General features: G+C 37.8%; 1 protein-coding gene across 3 annotated transcripts in view; it reads right to left on the reverse strand.

Annotated features, from left to right (window-relative positions):
• Positions 1-17,635, reverse strand: part of LOC131762898 (platelet glycoprotein 4) — a 199,966-nt gene extending 182,331 nt beyond the window's left edge. For 2 of the 3 annotated variants that reach the window (XM_067042741.1, XM_067042729.1), the window contains exon 1: positions 17,503-17,635. The gene's annotated coding sequence lies outside the window, so the exon portion shown is untranslated. The remainder of the gene's footprint in view (positions 1-17,502) is intronic. The other variant, XM_067042739.1, reaches the window with a different exon arrangement.
• Between the last annotated feature and the right edge of the window lie 1,315 nt (positions 17,636-18,950).

The raw sequence follows: 18,950 nt of genomic DNA on the forward strand, positions 1-18,950 counted from the left end.
TGAGCAGTGTGGATGAAGACTCTTGCTGCTACAGCCAGGAGTCAGTGCTGTGCCTCTGAGGTGGGAGAGCCAACTTCAAGACACTGGTCCACAAGAGACCTCCCAGCTCCACGTAATATCAAACAGCAAAAATCTCCCAGAGATCTCCATCTCAACAACAACATACAGCTTTACTCAACCACCAGCAAGCTACAGTGTTGGCCACCCTATGCCAAACAACTAGCAAGACAGGAACACAACCCCACCCAATAGCAGACAGGCTGCCTTAAAACATAATAAGGCCACAGATACCCCAAAACACACCACCAGACGTGGATCTGCCCACCAGAAAGACAAGATCCAGCCTGATCCACCAGAACACAGGCACTAGTCCCCTCCACCAGGAAGCCTACAGAAACCACTGAAACAACTTTAGCCACTGGGGACAGACACCAAAAACAACAGGAACTACGAACCGGCAGCCTGCAAAAAGGAGACCCCAAACACAGTAAGATAAGCAAAATGAGAAGACAGAAAAACACACAACAGATGAAGGAGCAAGGTAAAAACCCACCAGACCTAACAAATGAAGCAGAAATAGGCAGTCTACCTGACAAAGAATTCAGAATAATGATAGTAAAGATGATCCAAAATCTTGGAAATAGAATAGACAAAATGCAAGAAACATTTAACAAGGACCTAGAAGAACTAAAGTGGAAACAAGCAACAATGAACAACACAATAAATGAAATAAAAAATACTCTAGATGGGATCAATACCAGAATAACTGAGGCAGAAGAATGGATAAGTGACCTGGAAGATAAAACAGTGGAAATAACTACTATAGAGCAGAATAAAGAAAAAAGAATGATAAGAACTGAGGACAGTCTCAGAGACCTCTGGGACAACATTAAATGCACCAACATTAGAATTATAGGGGTCCCAGAAAAAGAACAGAAAAAGAAAGGGACTAAGAAAATATTTGAAGAGATTATAGTTGAAAACTTCCCTAATATGGGAAAGGAAATAGTTAATCAAGTCCAGGAAGCACAGAGAGTTCCATACAGGAAAAATCCAAGGAGAAACAAGCCAAGACACATAATAATCAAACTGTCAAAAATTAAGTACAAAGCAAACATTAAAAGCAGCAAGGGAAAAACAACAAATAACACACAAGGGAATCCCCATAAGGTTAACAGCTGATCTTTCAGCAGAAACTCTACAAGCCAGAAGGGAGTGGCATCATATATTTAAAGTGATGAAGAGGAAGAACCTACAACCAAGAGTACTCTACACAGCAAGGATCTCATTCAGATTCGATGGAGAAACCAAAAGCTTTACAGACAAGCAAAATCTTAGAGTGTTCAGCACCACCAAAACAGCTTTACAACAAATGCTAAAGGAACTTCTCTAGGCAAGAAACACAAGAGAAGGAAAAGACCTACAATAACAAATGCAAAACAATTAAGAAGATGGGAATAGGAACATACATATCGATAATTACCTTAAATGTAAATGGATTAAATGCTCCCACCAAAAGACACAGACTCTCTGAATGGATACAAAAACAAGACCCATATATATGCTGTCTACAAGAGACCCACTTCAGACCTAGAGACACATACAGAGTGAAAGTGAGGGGAAGGAAAAAGATATTCCATGCAAATGAAAATTGAAAGAAAACTGGAGTAGCAATTCTCATATCAGACAAAACAGACCTTAAAATAAAGACTATTAAAAGAGACAAAGAAGGACACTACATAACGATCAAGGGGTCGATCCAAGAAAAAGATATAACAATTGTAAATATTTATGCATTCAACATAGGAGCACCTCAATACATAAAGCAAATACTAACAGCCATAAAAGGGGAAATCAACAGTAACACAATCATAGTAGGGGACTTTAACACCCCACTTTCACCAATGGACAGATCATTCAAAATGAAAATAAATAAGGAAACACAAGCTTAAATGATACATTAAATAAGATGGAGTTAATTGATATTTATAGAGCATTCCATCCAAAAACAACAGAATACACATTTTTCTCAAGTGCTCATGGAACATTCTCCAGGATAGATCATATCTTGGGTCACAAATCAAGCCTTCGTAAATTTAAGAAAATTGAAATTGTATCAAGTATCTTTTCCGACCACAATGCTATGAGACTAGATATCAATTACAGGAAAAGATCTGTAAAAAATACAAACACACGGAGGCTAAACAATACACTGCTTAATAACGAAGTGATCACTGAAGAAATCAAAGAGGAAATCAAAAAATACCTAGAAACAAATTACAATGGAGACATGATGACCCAAAACCTATGGGATACAGCAAAAGCAGTTCTAAGAGGGAAGTTTATAGCAATACAATCCTACCTTAAGAAACAGGAGACATCTTGAATAAACAACCTAAACTTGCACCTAAAGCAATAGAGAAAGAAGAACAAAAAACCCCCAAAGTTAGCAGAAGGAAAGAAATCATAAAGATCAGAGCACTAATAGATGAAAAAGAAATGTTAACAAAGATCAGTAAAACTAAAAGCTACTTCTTTGAGAAGATAAACAAAATTGATAAACCATTAGCCAGACTCATCAAGAAAAAAAGGGAGAAGACTTAAATCAATACAGTTAGAAATGAAAAAGGAGAAGTAACAACTGACACTGCAGAAATACAAAAGATCATGAGAGATTACTACAAACAACTCTGTGCCAATAAAATGGACAACCTGGAAGAAATGGACACATTCTTAGAAAAGCACAACCTTCCGAGACTGAACCAGGAAGAAATAGAAAACATGAACAGACCAATCACAAGCAGTGAAATTGAAACTGTGATTAAAAATCTTCCAACAAACAAAAGCCCAGGACCAGATGACTTCACAGGTGAATTCTATCAAACATTTAGAGAAGAGCTAACACCTATCTTCCTCAAACTCTTCCAAAAGATAGCAGAGGGAGGAACACTCCCAAACTGATTCTACGAGGCCACCATCACCCTGATACCAAGATCAAACAAAGATATCACAAGGAAAGAAAACTACAGGCCAGTATCCCTGATGAACATAGATGCAAAAATCCTCAACAAAATACTAGCAAACAGAATCCAACAGCACATTAAAAGGATCATACACCATGATCAAGTGGGGTTTATTCCAGGAATGCAAGGATTCTTCAATATACGCAAATCAATCAACGTGATACACCATATTAACAAATTGAAGGAGAAAAACCATATGATTGTCTCAATAGATGCAGAGAAAATTTTTGACAAAATTCAACACCCATTTATAATACAAACACTGCAGAAAGTAGGCACAGAGGGAACTTTCCTCAACATAATAAAGGCCATAAATGACAAGCCCACAGCCAACATCGTCCTCAATAGTGAAAAACTGAAACCATTTTCACTAAGATCAGGAACAAGAGAAGGTTGCCCACTCTCACCACTCTTATTCAGCATGGTTTTGGAAGTTTTAGCCACAGCAATCAGAGAAGAAAAAGAAATAAAAGGAATCCAAATCAGAAAAGAAGAAGTAAAGCGGTCACTGTTTGCAGATGACATGATACTATACCTAGAGAATCCTAAAGATGCTACCAGAAAACTACTAGAGCTAATCAATGAATTTGGTAAAGTAGCAGAATACAAAATTAATGCACAGAAATCTCTGGCATTGCTATACACTAATGATGAAAAATCTGAAAGAGAAATTAAGAAAACACTCCCATTTACCATTGAAACACAAAGAATAAAATATCTAGGAATAAACCTACCTAAGGAGATGAAAGACCTGTATGCATAAAATTATAAGACACTGATAAAAGTAATTAAAGATGATACCAATAGATGGAAAGATATATCATGTTCTTGGATTGGAAGAATCAACGGCGTGAAAATGACCGTATTACCCAAAGCAATCTACAGATTCAATGCAATCCCTATCACACTACCACTGGCATTTTTCACAGAGCTAGAACAAAACATTTCACAATTTGTATGGAAACACAAAAGACCCTGAATAGCCAAAGCAATTTTGAGAAAGAAAAATGGAGCTGGAGGAATCAGGCTCCCTGACTTCAGACTATTCTACAAAGCTAAAGTAATCAAGACAGTATGGTACTGGCACAAAAATAGAAATATAGATCAATGGAACAGGATAGAAAGCCCAGAGATAAACCCATGCACATATGGTCACCTTATCTTTGATAAAGGAGGCAAGAATATACAGTGGAGAAAAGACAGCCTCTTTAATAAGTGGTGCTGGGAAAACTGGACAGGTACATGTAAAAGTATGAGTTTAGAACACTCCCTAACACCATACACAAAAATAAGCTCAAAATGAATTAAAGACCTAAATGTAAGGCCAGAAACTATCAAACTCTTAGAGGAGGGCTTCTCTGGTGGCACAGTGGTTGAGAGTCTGCCTGCTGATGCAGGGGACACAGGTTCGTGTCCCGGTCCGGGAGGATCCCACATGCCGCGGAGCGGCTGGGCCCGTGGGCCATGGCCTCTGAGCCTGCGTGTCCGGAGCCTGTGCTCCACAAGGGGAGAGGCCACAGCAGTGAGAGCCCCGCGTACCTCAAAAAAAACAACAAAAAAAACAAAAACAAAAACTCTTAGAGGAAAACATAGGCAGAACACTCTATGACATAAATCACAGCAAGATCCTTTTTGACCGACCTCTTAGATAAATGGAAATAAAAACAAAAATAAACAAATGGGACCTAATGAAACTTAAAGGCTTTTGCACAGCAAAGGAAACCATAAACAAGACCAAAACACAACCCTCAGAATGGGAGAAAATATTTGCGAATGAATCAACTGACAAAGGATTAATCTCTAAAATTTACAAGCAGCTCATGCAGCTCAATATCAAAAAAACAAACAACCCAGTCAAAAAATGGGCATAAGACCTAAATAGATAGTTCTCCAAAGAAGATATACAGATTGCCAACAAACACATGAAAGAATGCTCAACATCATTAATCATTAGAGAAATACAAATCAAAACTATAATGAGATATCATCTCACACCAGTCAGAATGGCCATCATCAAAAAATCTAGAAACAATAAATGCTGGAGAGGGTGTGGAGAAAAGGGAACACTCTTGCACTGCTGGTGGGAATGTAAATTGATACAGCCACTATGGAGAACAGTATGGACGTTCCTTAAAAAACTACAAATAGAACTACCATACGACTCAGCAATCCCACTCTTGGGCATATACCCTGAGAAAACTGTAATTCAAAAAGAGTCATGTACCAAAATGTTCATTGCAGCTCTATTTACACTAGCCAGGAGGATGGAAGCAACCTAAGTGTCCATCATCAGATGAATGGATAAAGAAGATGTGGCACATATATACAATGGACTATTACTCAGTCATAAAAAGAAATGAAATTGAGTTATTTGTAGTGAGGTGGATGGACCTAGAGTCTGTCATACAGAGTGAAGTAAGTCAGAAAGAGAAAAACAAATACCGTATGCTAACACATATATATGGAATCTAAGGGAAAAAAAAGTCATGAAGAACCTAGGGGTAAGATGGGAATGGAGATACAGACCTACTAGAAAATGGACTTGAGGATGTGGGGAGGGGGAAGGGTAGGCTGTGACAAAGTGAGAGAGTGGCATGGACATATATACACTACCATCTGTAGAATAGATAGCTAGTGGGAAGCAGCCACATAGCACAGGGAGAGCAGCTCGATGCTTTGTGACCACCTAAAGGGGTGGGATAGGGAGAGTGGGAGGGAGGCAGATGCAAGAGGGAGGAGATATGAGAACATGTGTATATGTATAACTGATTCACTTTGTTATAAAGCAGAAATTAACACACCATTGTAAAACAATTATACTCCAATAAAGATGTTAAAAAAAACACGTCAATTCACTAGGTAGACATAACCGTCTTACATTTGTATGCACTTAACAAATTGCCTTAAAGCACAAGTAAAAATTAATAGAATTTTTTAAAAATTTACTCAGTTGAATTTTGTTTCTAACACCAGTTTTCACTCAGAAACTACATGTAAAAATGAACAAGAATCTTGCAAAATATTGTTGCGAAAATTAACATTTAAATAGCAATTCAGATTAGGTTGAATCATGAAGATATATTCTTCTGAACTTCATAATCATTATCATCACATTACTTTAAAATAGGTACTTAATGTGTTACTTCATTCCAAGCATTTAAAAACACCTACAAACTGAAGGTAGGTTAGTTCAAGTAATGTACAACAACATCCCTAACATTATTTACTGAGAGATTAAAAGGTTGGTTTTAAAATAATTTTTCTCATACTGTAGTTTATAATATTTTTAACTTAAGGAGAATTTCTTTATAAATTTATACATGTGAAAAAATACAACATTTATAATTTACTTTCATGACTTTCCATTTTAATAGTAGGGATGAGCAAACATATTCTACATGTGGGAGTGGAGATATAATTTCCACTCACTCCCTTGAGTATGTAAACCAAAAAGGAAAAATAAGCATACGTATTTGGAGGAGGAGAAGAATGGCAAGGGAGAAAAAAATCTAAGAGCCAATTTACCAAAGGATGATGGAAAATCATGGATTTAACATGCATACATTTGTTTTCCTTTGTGTGAGTAATACATCTGTGAGGTCTCAACAAACCTCAACTAGAGGCAGGTGATCTAACAAAGTGAATAAGAGCAAAAGGAATGTCTCATTTATTTTCTGATATAAAATTAGAAAGTTTCTAAGGTGGAAGCAATGATTCCAGAAGAAAAAACTTGACAGCAGCACTCTAAAGGCACAGGATTTTAATACACTATTGATTAACAGAACATGACATAAATAAGAAAAGGAGAAAAACTTTAATGAGATTGTGCTTACAGGGAATAAATCACAACTTTCTGCAGGAGAGGTACCTACATTCAGTGGATCGCTGAGTGGGAACCATAGACACCTGCAGTCTGGGAGTGAGAGAAACCCTGTTACCTACTCCCTCCCTCACACTCCCAGACCGCAGCTTTTGAAAGCAACATGCCAAGTGACTATAGTCAACTCAGCCTAGTGCTTAGGACTGTAAGAGCTCAAGTTCAAATGAAAGACTCAGAATCTGAGTTCCAACTCCAGCTCTGCTATTTGCTAACTATGTGACTTCAATTCTGAGCTTCAGATTCTCTGTCCTTAACATGTTAGTTCTTTCATGCTTCTATAAAAGAATTCCACAAATTGGGTGGCTTATAAGGAACAGAATTTATTCTCATAGTCCTGGAGGCTGGGACATCCAGGATCAAGGTGCCAGCAAACTTGGTGTCCCATGAGAGCAAATTTCCTAGGTCCTAGAAGCTTGTCTCTTCATTGAGTCCTCACAAGTCAGAAGGAAGCAGCACTAATCCCATTCTTGAGTGCTCCACCCTCATGACCTAATCACCTACCAAACACCTCACCTCCTACTACCATCACATTGGGGGTTGGGATTTCAACATGTGGATTTTAGGCAGACACAAGCATTTAGTCTATAAAGATGGTAATGATAATGATTTCCTAATTCAATGAGTTGATGTAAGAAGTAAGTAATGTATATAAAGCACATAGCACAGAGCCTAGGGAATATTAAACAGATAAATGCTGGTTGTTACTATTCTGATTTCAGCCTTCTAAGAAACACAGAAGTGATGACCTTGTTAATCAAAAGAAAGTATCTGGGCTTCCCTTCCCTGGTGGCACAGTGATTGGGAGTCCGCCTGCCGATGCAGGGGACACAGGTTTGTGCCCTGATCCGGGAGGATCCCACATGCCGCGGAGCAGCTGGGCCCGTGAGCCATGGCCGCTGAGCCTGCGCGTCCGGAGCCTGTGCTCCACAACAGGAAAGGCCACAACAGTGAGAGGCCCGCATACCACAAAAAAAAAAAAAAAAAAAAAAAAAAGAAAGAAAGTATCCAAGTTGTATCAGAGGCTACCCAGACCTATATCTACTTCAGCTAATCCACAAGGAAAAAGTAATATAAGATTTTTTCACTTATATCAATATAAAAGCACAATGACCATGACCTAGAGGATTCATACATAAAAACCACATTGAAAAGCCTCTGAAATGGCACAAGGTGACGGGTGGAAGACAGAGGGACTCCATATACATGGGGCATAATGAGAAGTGGCAGGAATTGATATGGGTAATAAGGTGGAGTCAAAGGGATGTTATTAGAGAAAAAGTGAATGAAAGTGCTCACAGAGGACAGTGGCGGGGGATCAATGGGGATAGTAGGTGAGGATGAACATACTGAGCAAGTCAGCCAGGCAGCAGTCAGGGAGGGCAGGAAGACAAGGTGGAGAGGCCTGGCGTTGACGTTAGGAGGAATTCTTTTTTTTCTTTCTTTTCTCATTTTTCTAAAGTTTTTACAATGTTGCTATTGCTCTTATACTTTAAGTTGTACTTTAAAGTAATTATCTGGACAAGCATGTCTAACATCAATATGGTTCATTTTCAGTGAATGAAAATGGGTAGTTCTTTGGTAACTTTTATTCAACATTTTAAGACATTTCAAATTCATGTGAAAAATAAGGCAATTATCCTCAACATTCATGTAACAGGTTGGAATGTTTCTTTGCTTATTTTTAATATAATTCTGTTTGTCTTCCACTTTACTTGAAACATTAATCTACTGACCTAGATATTGTGCCTAGTCAATACATTATTTTATGTCCCAAAGTTAGCTCCGTATAGTAGGTGGAAATCTAAGATGGCCCCAAGATTCCTGCCCACTGGTGTACACCTCTTGTAAAATCTCCTCCCTTCAAGTGTGAGCAAGACTATGAATATGATGGGCTATCGAGTTAATCAAAAGGAATAGTATACTGGGTGGGCCTGTCCTAGTCAGGTGAGCTCTCCTGTGGGCCCCAAAGATGCAGTGAATTACAGCATTGTGAGGGCACCTATGGGTGGGTCAGGGATGTATGGTCTCTAGGAGCTGACAGTCAGCAAGAAATCGAGGACCTCAGTCACACAGCCATTAGGGACTGAATTCTTCCAAAATCTATCTGAGTTTGCAAGAGAACACCCCAAGCCTTAGATGAGATTGGAATCCTGGCTGATACCTTGATTTCAACCTGGTGAGACACTGAGTAGAAAAGCCATGTCACCAATACCTGGACTCCTGATCCAGAGAAATTTTAAGATAATAAAATTGTACTGTTTCAAGTCACTAATTTTGTTGTTATTTTTAGGAATAAGGAACTAATACAATGAGGAAAGTCAAAATTTTTTCTGTAATGTTCAAAGATGTGAAATGTAAAGCAACAAGGTATAATACATCAAGAATTAGTATCAGCTGTTAATTCAACAACAATTTAAAACTAACTCCTAACACTAATACAAGTATGGTAAAAATGTGCTAGTACAAAGACTAGAAGGCTCTATCTAACAATTTAGGAGATCTGGTAAGGTGGTTCAATTTCTGCACCAGCTGAAATCTCACTAATGTCATTACAATATTACTTGTATAATTAAAAAAATGTTAAGGAATCAATATTTTTTGAACCACCTGACATTTGATTCACATTTTGAGAAAAAACAGGAAAATGGCAGAGACTGAATCTGGTGGCCTTGAGTTTGTTGGGATTTGAGTAATTGAATTTATGGAGTTCCTACAAACTAGCTTATATTGTAATCACTAGCAATTCTACCTTCTAGCATCTACATTTTAGGCAAATAGCTATTAAACTCTACTATCTGCTGACACTAATACTGACGTTTACATCAATGGCTATGTGTCACCCCTCCTCACATCTCTTGGCCTTCTCTCTTACTTCAGCCAGTGTTTCAACAGTGTTACTCTGGTGATTCTCTACAATGCCTAGTCTGGGCCATGCAGCATGCTTTCCCCGACCAGGGCCTCCTCCAATTCTTTGGTGCAGGGACACCCTCAGGAGCCCAATGGGCATTCAGACAAGTGCAACCAAGGAGTCGAGGTAGTTAACACACCCACAGGGCCAAGTACCAGCAAAGGAGATCAGAAGCTTATTGATAATGCTTTCTGCTTTTGTCCTCTCTGGACAGACAGCTCCTCAAAACTCCCAAGGGATGGAGCACATCGTAACAATCAACTCAAAAGTGCATCCTTGCGTTGAGTTTCTCTGGGGCCAGTTCCCACCTTCTCCTATCTCTCCTCCTTGCTCCCCAGGACCACTTCCCGAATTCATCACCTATAATGAATCCTTTCTTTGAGGGTCTGCTCTCTGAGAAACTCAGTTTAAGACAAACTATGTGAAACATATTTAAATTCTTTAATCTGAAGTACATTTGATTTGATTACAGATATTTAAAAACTTAATGATTATGTTTTGAACTCTAAATTACAATTTTGTGGGAGGGTATGTTAGAACAGAAGTAAACAGTCTCAATCAGATTAAAAATGTTTACCATATTTAAAAGAATGCAGGATGTAATTATATTCCTAACAATTGGAAAGTTTGTGAAGTTGTCTATTTTCCCTTTACTTTTAGTAAAAATTTCACAGTTACTAACATGCCTTTCAGTTTGTGACAGGTGCTGGCCAATCAAGGCTTTACGAATCATCCACCTTCTCTAAGTTTGGATGAAGATTTTGATCCTGTTGTTATCTGGGAGACTTTCCCCTATCATATATTGGCATAGCTGATCCTAGTAGAAGATTGCTTTCAATTAATATGACGGGGTCTTCCTGTGCAAGAGAGGATGAGAGCAATTACAAAACCAGAGAAAAGAAAAGTGTAGAAACTGGACACGCACGATGTATGCTAATGTGACAAATCAGTTTGAAGCAAAGTGACCCTGGCCAGGGTCATGTATAGAGACGTGGGATTCAATGAATATGTACCATTCTAACAGCTTGAGAAATAAGCATATGGTTTGTCTACTGGAACAAAGCAAAAGAAATTAAAAGGCAAAGAAAAACTAAGCTTTTTTAACAGCTCTAATTGAAAACCTAAGAGAGGAGTAGGGGATTACTCTTAAGAAGAACGAATAAATGTCCAGTACCCATGAGCCAATTGGAAGCCTCTAGACAAACAGACCATATCAAAATTCACAATGAAGAATTTTTCATAACATGGAAAGCAGCCATTTGATTCAATATGAATAATACAAAGAGAGCTTATGGCTGAATACATAGTAAGAGATTATCAAATGAGAACTGCTTTATGAACGGCTGACAAACCATAAAATAAATTAGGCTATGGGGAAGTAAGAGTCTTAAAAGGAATAGAGTGATTGTTCTAACCTCTTAAATAGCTCATTATGTTTTAACCCATGATGTGCTTCTTCAAAGTAGAACAAATCTGAAGTAGTATTACTCAAATAAAATGCACCCTTGCTCTCAGGATTTTGCTGAGTCTTTACCTGAGCCTTGGAGACTCAAGTAGATCTAAATGCTCCAGAGGCTTTCTTTATATGTCTGTCATTCCTCATAAACCTGTGTTTTGGGGGGGAAAGGCTTTAAAATGACAGATATTTTCACACTGTTGATAAGGAAGTTAACTCTGCCTGAGAAAATCTGAGGCTATGTAGTTTGACTAAAAACATGCCAAGGAAGTTCAATACTATTATCATGTTTGAAATTTCCCTGAAAAACAGAGACCGGGGAAACAGGGAAAGGGGTCGCTAACATTTTAAATTCTCTTCCACTCGCCACCTTGAACCCCACACCTTGTCTGATACACTCCAAGGAAGCTATCTCATGTGGATATTTAAGGGGGGAAAAAAAAAAATCTTCAGATGATTAAATTAAGGCCATATCTCCCTTCTCCCTTTCTCTCTTCTTTACTGAGAATCCCTCAAAGGCAGACAGTGCCTTCAAAAATGTAACCCCATATAAGTGCCATGTTGTTGCATGTATCAATAGTTCATTCTTTTCATTGCCAAGTGATATTCCATTGTATAGATATACCATAATTTGTTTATCCACCCACATAGTAAGGAACCTTTAAGTTGTTTTTCAAGTCTGGGGCTGTTACAAATAAAGCTTCTATGAGTGAACATGTACAAGTCTTGGTGTGGACATATGCCTTCAGTTCTCTTGGGTAAATACCTAGAGGGAGAATGGCTGGATCATATGGTTCAACTTTAACAAATTGTCAAGCTGCTTTTCCAACATGGTTGTACCATTTTACATCCTCATGCCAGTATAAAGAGTTCCAGTTGCTTTACATCCTTGCCAACACTTGAAAAGATTAATCATATTCATTTTAGCCAAATAAATATGTATCAGTATATCACTGCAGTTTTCATTTACTTTTCCCTGATGAAGAAAGGTTGAACATCTTTTCATACTTTTATTGATCATTCATATAGTATGTACAACAGTATAATTCCATTAATATAAATTCAAGATCTTATAAACAAATCTATATTGACCAAAAGTAAATCAACAGTTGCCTGGGGACAGGAATGGAATAACAGCTGGATTGCAAGGGTGTAAAAAAACAACTCCTGTTTTCTGTCTACTACTCTATTACTATTCTCAGTACTTCACTTCTGACACCAGATGTGAGTTTTTTGCCACACTAAGCAACTCTCTGGTTCTCTGGACACCAGCCGAGTGCCCTACAACTTAATTCAATTCTGACAATAACTAGCTGGAGATAGCATCAGATCGCATAGGTTAAGGGCTCAGTCCCACAAGACTCCCCCCACTTCAGATGCCAATTGAAATTCCCAGGCTGCAGTCTATGCTTCTGACCAACCCAGTATAAACCAGAGGCTCCTGATCCCCTTTCTCCAGTTCCATCATTTGCTAGAATGGCTCACGTAGCTCAGAAAAACAGTTTACTTATCAGCTTATTATAAAAGGATACAACTCAGGAACGGCCACATGGAAGAGAAGCCTAGGGCGAGGGATGTGGGAAGGGGTACGGAGCTTCCGTGCCCTCTCCACACACACCACTCTCCCCGCATCTCCACATGTTCACCAATGCAGAATCTCTCTCCCTCTCAAACTTTTGGTTTCTTATGAAGGCTTTATTACATAGTAATAATTAATTGAATCACTGACCATTGGTATTAATGGTCAACCTCCAGCCCCTCTCCTCCCCTTGAAGGTAGGGACAGGGTTGAAAGTTTCAACCCTCTGATTACACAGTTGGTTCTCTTGATAACCAGGCCCTATCCTGTAGTTATCTAGAGACTTTCAAAAAAAAATCACTGGGACATAAACTCAGGTGATAAACTCAGGTGATTGGAATGGCTTGTTATGAATAACAAAAGACATCTTTATAGTTCTTATCAGTTAGTAAATGCCAAGGATTTTAGGAGCTCAGTGTCAGAAACAGGGACAGAGGCCAAATTCTTCTTATTATAAATCACAATATCACAAAGGGGCATAAGGCAACATTTTGAAGTTATGGAAATACTTGTTACCCTTACTAAAGTGACAGTGCTACAGGTATATACGAATAACAAAACTAACCAAATTGTTTACTGTAAACATGTGGAGTGGATTGTATGCAATTAAGCCACAATTAAGCTATAAAAAATGCAAAGACTTTATTACAAGGTACAGCCATTATTAAACATACTTCACAGATTTGTTCTCAGTCCCCATGGCAGAACCTACTTCACAGATTAGTTTTTAACCTCCGCGGCAGAGCCTTGTATTTTGATGCGAGTTGTCCAGAAGGTTAGGAATGGGCCACATGTCAGAGAAGGAAGCCCAGCCCAGCACATGGAAGGGAGAAGAGAATGGAAGGAAACTGGCTACAGCAGCAGGAGGCAGAGGAGAAACAGGAAGAGGACTGTTCCAAGGAAGAGAGACAAGGGAATTAAAAGAGGAGGTTTTTCCTTCAGGACAGGGCTCTTTCAGCATTTTTCTGGGTGATATTTACTCTCTGTATATAGAGCTCCTCCTCCTACCCCATCCTCACTTGTAGATTTGGGGAATGTCTTCTGAAGTAAACTTATACAAGAGTAGAAAAGGAAACTCCGGGAAGCCAATCTACTTTGTTACTGCTTCTTTTGAGCCATCTTGGTCTCAATTCAACTCATGAGATATCAGTCTATATGGTGGATTCAAACACTTTTATTTGTGGGATCCTGGGAATGAGGTGCGTGGTGGTTGGAAAGATCTTGAGATCTAGAGTTAGGCCTGTGTTTGAAGCCTAGCTTTACCAGATATATGACACTGGGTAAAGTACATAATTTATTAAAGCCTCTTTTTTTTTCAGCTGTAAAATAACATTGAATGATATACTGTATACAAAGTTCCTGCTAGTTTGCTCAGAAAATTTTAGTTTATTTCCTACAGGTAGGTCTCTGAACACTCAAAAGCTAGAATTAATGCATTTTAAAATTCTGTGGACTTCCTTGGTGGTGCAGTGGTTGGGAATCCACCTGCCTAAGCAGGGGACACGGGTTTGAGCCCTGGTCTGGGAAGATCCCACATGCTGCAGAGTAACTAAGCCCGTGCGCCACAACTACTGAGCCCTCCTGCCACAGCAACTGAAGCCTGCATGCCTAGAACCCATGCTCCACTACAAGAGAAGTCACAACAATGAGAAGCCCATGCACTGCAACAAAGAGTAGCCTCTGTTCACCACAACTAGAGAAAGCCCGCACGCAACAGACCCAACACAGACAAAAAAAGAAATAAATAAAAAATAAAATAAAATTTTGTGTTAATCAAGGTAAATATAAAAGATTGCCTTGAAACATAATATTTCTTTATCTTTAACCAAAAAGTTTACTCACTAGGTGGTTTGAATTTCTCTTCTATTTCTAGAATTCCTGTCTGTGTCCTCAGCAAACAATCATGATTTTTCTTCTGTACATTTAATAATTATACCATCAAACTCAAAAAACTATTTTTTAAAACAAAGCATCTGATGAAATAGCAGATTTGAACCCAATTAATAAAATAGCAAACAAAGGATATATCATACTTATAACAAAAACCCAACTATTCAAGTTGCCTTCTAAATACAAAAGTAAATTCCATCTTGTAGTAGTATCATGTTCTCTTTCTTACAGGCAGTAACTGACATTACTTTGTTTCTCATACACCAAAATTTTAGGTGCTGGAAAATCCTAGATGCATCAATTTCCAAGCATTTATTTTGTAATATTTCTCTTATTATTCTGAGTTAAGAATTTATGTTTATGATCAATATTAAATTAAAATTTTTTTGATCCTGAGATTATTTATAATCATTTCTATTTCTAAGAAGCTTTTTCATGACTCTCAAACAGAATTGACAACACAACTCTTTTAACTAATGAATATATAATATAATAAGGAGCAAAATGCTAATCTATGTATGTCACAAACTGTCTTCTCAAGGTAGGACCTTATTGTTATAGGTTCAGTTTTTCACTACCTTTGTACAGTGGACTCTTCAAAGGTCTTTCTTTGTCTTACTTGTAATGTTTGCTTGCCGGGACAGTGAAAGTTTGTGTGTGTTGCTGTGTGCTGCCCCCTACCGGAGAAGGGCAAAGCTGTGTATTCAGGAATGGGGTATTGCCTCAAGAAGCCGACATATCATTGTTTTCTCACCTCTGATAAAAAACAGTGAAAGTAGCTCTTTTGCTCCTTTCCTGTTTGCCCATTTCTGTTCCCCTCTAACTTTAAAAGAACCTAATTATAGGAATGAGGTCACTAAGCAATTGAAACTAACTCCTGACTTATGCTCCCCTGAATGCACACCACGCCTTGCCTAACCTGTTGATTCTTTTCCGAGATAAAAAGAAGAATGAAGAATTAAGCAGTTAAAAAATGACTAGCTTTCTACTCCCAACAGCTCCCTTAGCAATCCTGAAGGCAGATCACGTGGGCAATATAACATCTGAATAAAGAGTCAGCCGGTGTGCACTCACTGGAGAATGATGCAGAACCCAATCTCCTGCCTTGATGATTCACTACGATTCTCTGCCACCCGAACACCCATTGTTCCCTTTAAAAACTGTCATGGTTGAGCAGAATCTTTGCAGTTGACCTCTGGACATGAGTCCACCTTCTCCCAGATTGCTAGGTTTCCTAACTGAAGCACCTTCTTCTTTTTCTACTGACACTTGCCTCTCCAATTATTGGCTTATGAGTGACAAACAGCCAAACCTGGGTTCAGTAACAATAGACATTTAGGAATCAGAACACTTACTTAAGCTTTCATATTTCATGTACACTCTAGATTTATATTCCTAGTCATTAAAACAGGCCATGTATTAGTCAAATACACATCACACTCAAAACGCCAGCAATTGATAGCCTCTTCCAATTTATGGAAAAGATTAAGGCCAACGTAATAGATATACTGATATACTTGTTAGAAGCAGAGTTATACAAGCCTGGGTCTAAATCATACCTTCATTGTTCTGTGACCTGATCCTACATGCTAAAACTCAGTTTTATCAACTGTAAATTGTGATTAATAATGTTACTCCATTATATCACTGAGAATTAAATTCCATGCATAAGGCACCTAACAGAGCTTGAGAAAAAATACATGCTTAATAAACGCCAAAGAATGAAAATCACTTAATGAGCTACGCATTTTCTGTAACTAAAAAATTTCTCCAAAAGCAACTTCCCACCTTACCTCAACATCTATCAATTAGAAAGGTGTTTCCTTCTGTCAAAGGTTCCACCCTACACTCGTATTCTTTGTCTTATGCTCTATCACCTCACTTGCTGCTTTTCTCCATTAACAATTCCCTCTCTTAGAGTTTCTTTTCTTTGTACTGAGTTTTCTTCTCCAATTATAAACATGTTTTCCTACTTTGACCTATAACCTTATCACAGTCTTCCCTTTCAAATCAAAATTACTAAATATCACTCTACATTGGCCACATCCCTGTTACTCCTTAAACCTTTGTTGTACAGTACTACTTTTCACAACCTCCCAAAACTCTTCTCTGCAAGGTCACCAATGTTTGATCTCCCTTTTGCCACATTTAGTATCCAAGTATCCATATCCCTATTCTTGCTCTGCATGAACTATTTGTAGCACTGACATGGTTTCTTCTTCAGTTTCAGAACACAGCTCTGTTTTACTCCCTTCTTCAATTTCACCAACCCATTGACTGCTGAATTGTGGACATGCCCTTGAATCAGCATTTTGCCTCTTTCCTTTTTGCTCTGTAATGTGAATGATCTTATCTTTATTTTCATATTCTCTTATCACTCATCATCCCTCCGTGAATGAGTCTCAAATCCACCATTCCTGGCAATATTTCATCACACATACCATATAACTCAACAGTTCTACTGCTACTTGTATACCCAAAAGAAAACATGCATCCACACAAAAACTGGAACATATATGGTCACAGCAGCATTATTCATAACAGCCAAAAAGTATAACCAACCCAAATATCCAACAACTGATAAACTAATAAAATATGATACCATATAATGGTAATATGAAAATAAAATATGAAATCCTTATAATGGAGTATTATTTCACAATAAAAAGAGCTGAAGTATTGATACATGCAACAATATAGACAAACATTGAAAACATTATGCTAAGCGACAGAAGTCAGTCACAAAAGGCCACATATCATTCCTTACGTATGACATATTTAGACTCGGCAAATCTATGGAGACAGAATGCAGATTAACAGTTGACCAGAGTTGGGGAATGCCAGAGCTGATTAACTGCTAATGAGTCCATAGCTTCTTTTAGGAGAGAAGAAAATATACTAAAATTAGATCATGGTAATGGCCGCACAGTCATGTGAATATTCTAAAAATACCGTAGCGTATTCTTTACATGGGTGACTTGTTTGGTATGTGAATTATGTCTCAATAATGCTACTGAAGTTAAATACACACACAAGTAAATCACTAATAAGCATCCAAGTGACCTTTTAGAAACTTGTTTTTCCTTAGAATAAAGCATTTTCATTTTGAAAGTGTTTCTGAATTAATCCCATTATCACATCTTCCTGTGTTTTATGTATCTATTTCTTATCTAGTTAATTAGGCAGTCTTTCAACCTAGAGAGAGAATTCTATCTTTACTGTTTTCTAAAAAAGCACAGGATAAGGAAACTAATAGAATACCAGATTCATTCTACTTAATGTGGAAACAGTGCATAATTTTTTTCAATCTGTGGTGACAACTCAAAGCCTGTAACCTTGAGTTTTCTTTATTGCTAAATTTTCAATCCTTCTAATTTGCAAATGGAAAGTATGACTTATTGGATGTCTATGACTACATACATATGGAGTATCCATATGTCTTCCAACAAAGTGATGTATCTAGTTGTTGAGAAGAAGATGGTACCAAGGACAGATTATTTTTAGCTGTGGATGCCAGTTATTCTGCAGAAAATTTGTCCTCTAAGGAAGCAATGTCAGGGTTGTTTTTTTTTTAATGCCATGTATGACCTTTGTTTCACCAAGTTTTTACTCCTGCAATAAAACGAAGGTAAGTGATAGGAAAATGGGGCCACTTTTTTAGAGTGAATTATCTGTCAAACACACAGTGAAGCTGATCAACATCAAACTTAGCTTGTTTTTAATATCTTACTATACCCATTGCTCAAATTATTTCAGCATCACTAAAGATAGAGAGGACAGGTTTGGGGTTTTTTGGATTTTTTAATTCACATATTACTTTTCATAGGAAAATCCAAAGTATTGTTTTCTGTTACTTGACCCTATTGAACTATTGAATGTGATGAGGATTCACAGATCTTGATTAATCTAAACAGATTAGAACTAAGAATGTTAACTCTGTTTCTTGAAATACACATTGAAAGACTGACATGCAGAGAGATTCAAAAGGAGAAAGTAAGACAAGCTTAGCAGACAGAGAGTAACTTATCTTAAAAAAAAAAAAAAAAAGAAGATTAACAATAAGATGGCGGGGTAGAAGGACATGGTCTCACTCCCACTTGTGAGAACACCAGAATCACAACTAACTGCTGGACAAGCAACAACAGGAAGACAATGGAACTCACCAAAAAAGATACCCCACATCCAAAGACAAATGAGGAGCCACAACGAGATGGT

This window comes from Kogia breviceps, chromosome 9 (genome assembly GCF_026419965.1).
Source record: "Kogia breviceps isolate mKogBre1 chromosome 9, mKogBre1 haplotype 1, whole genome shotgun sequence".
NCBI lineage: Eukaryota > Metazoa > Chordata > Mammalia > Artiodactyla > Physeteridae > Kogia > Kogia breviceps.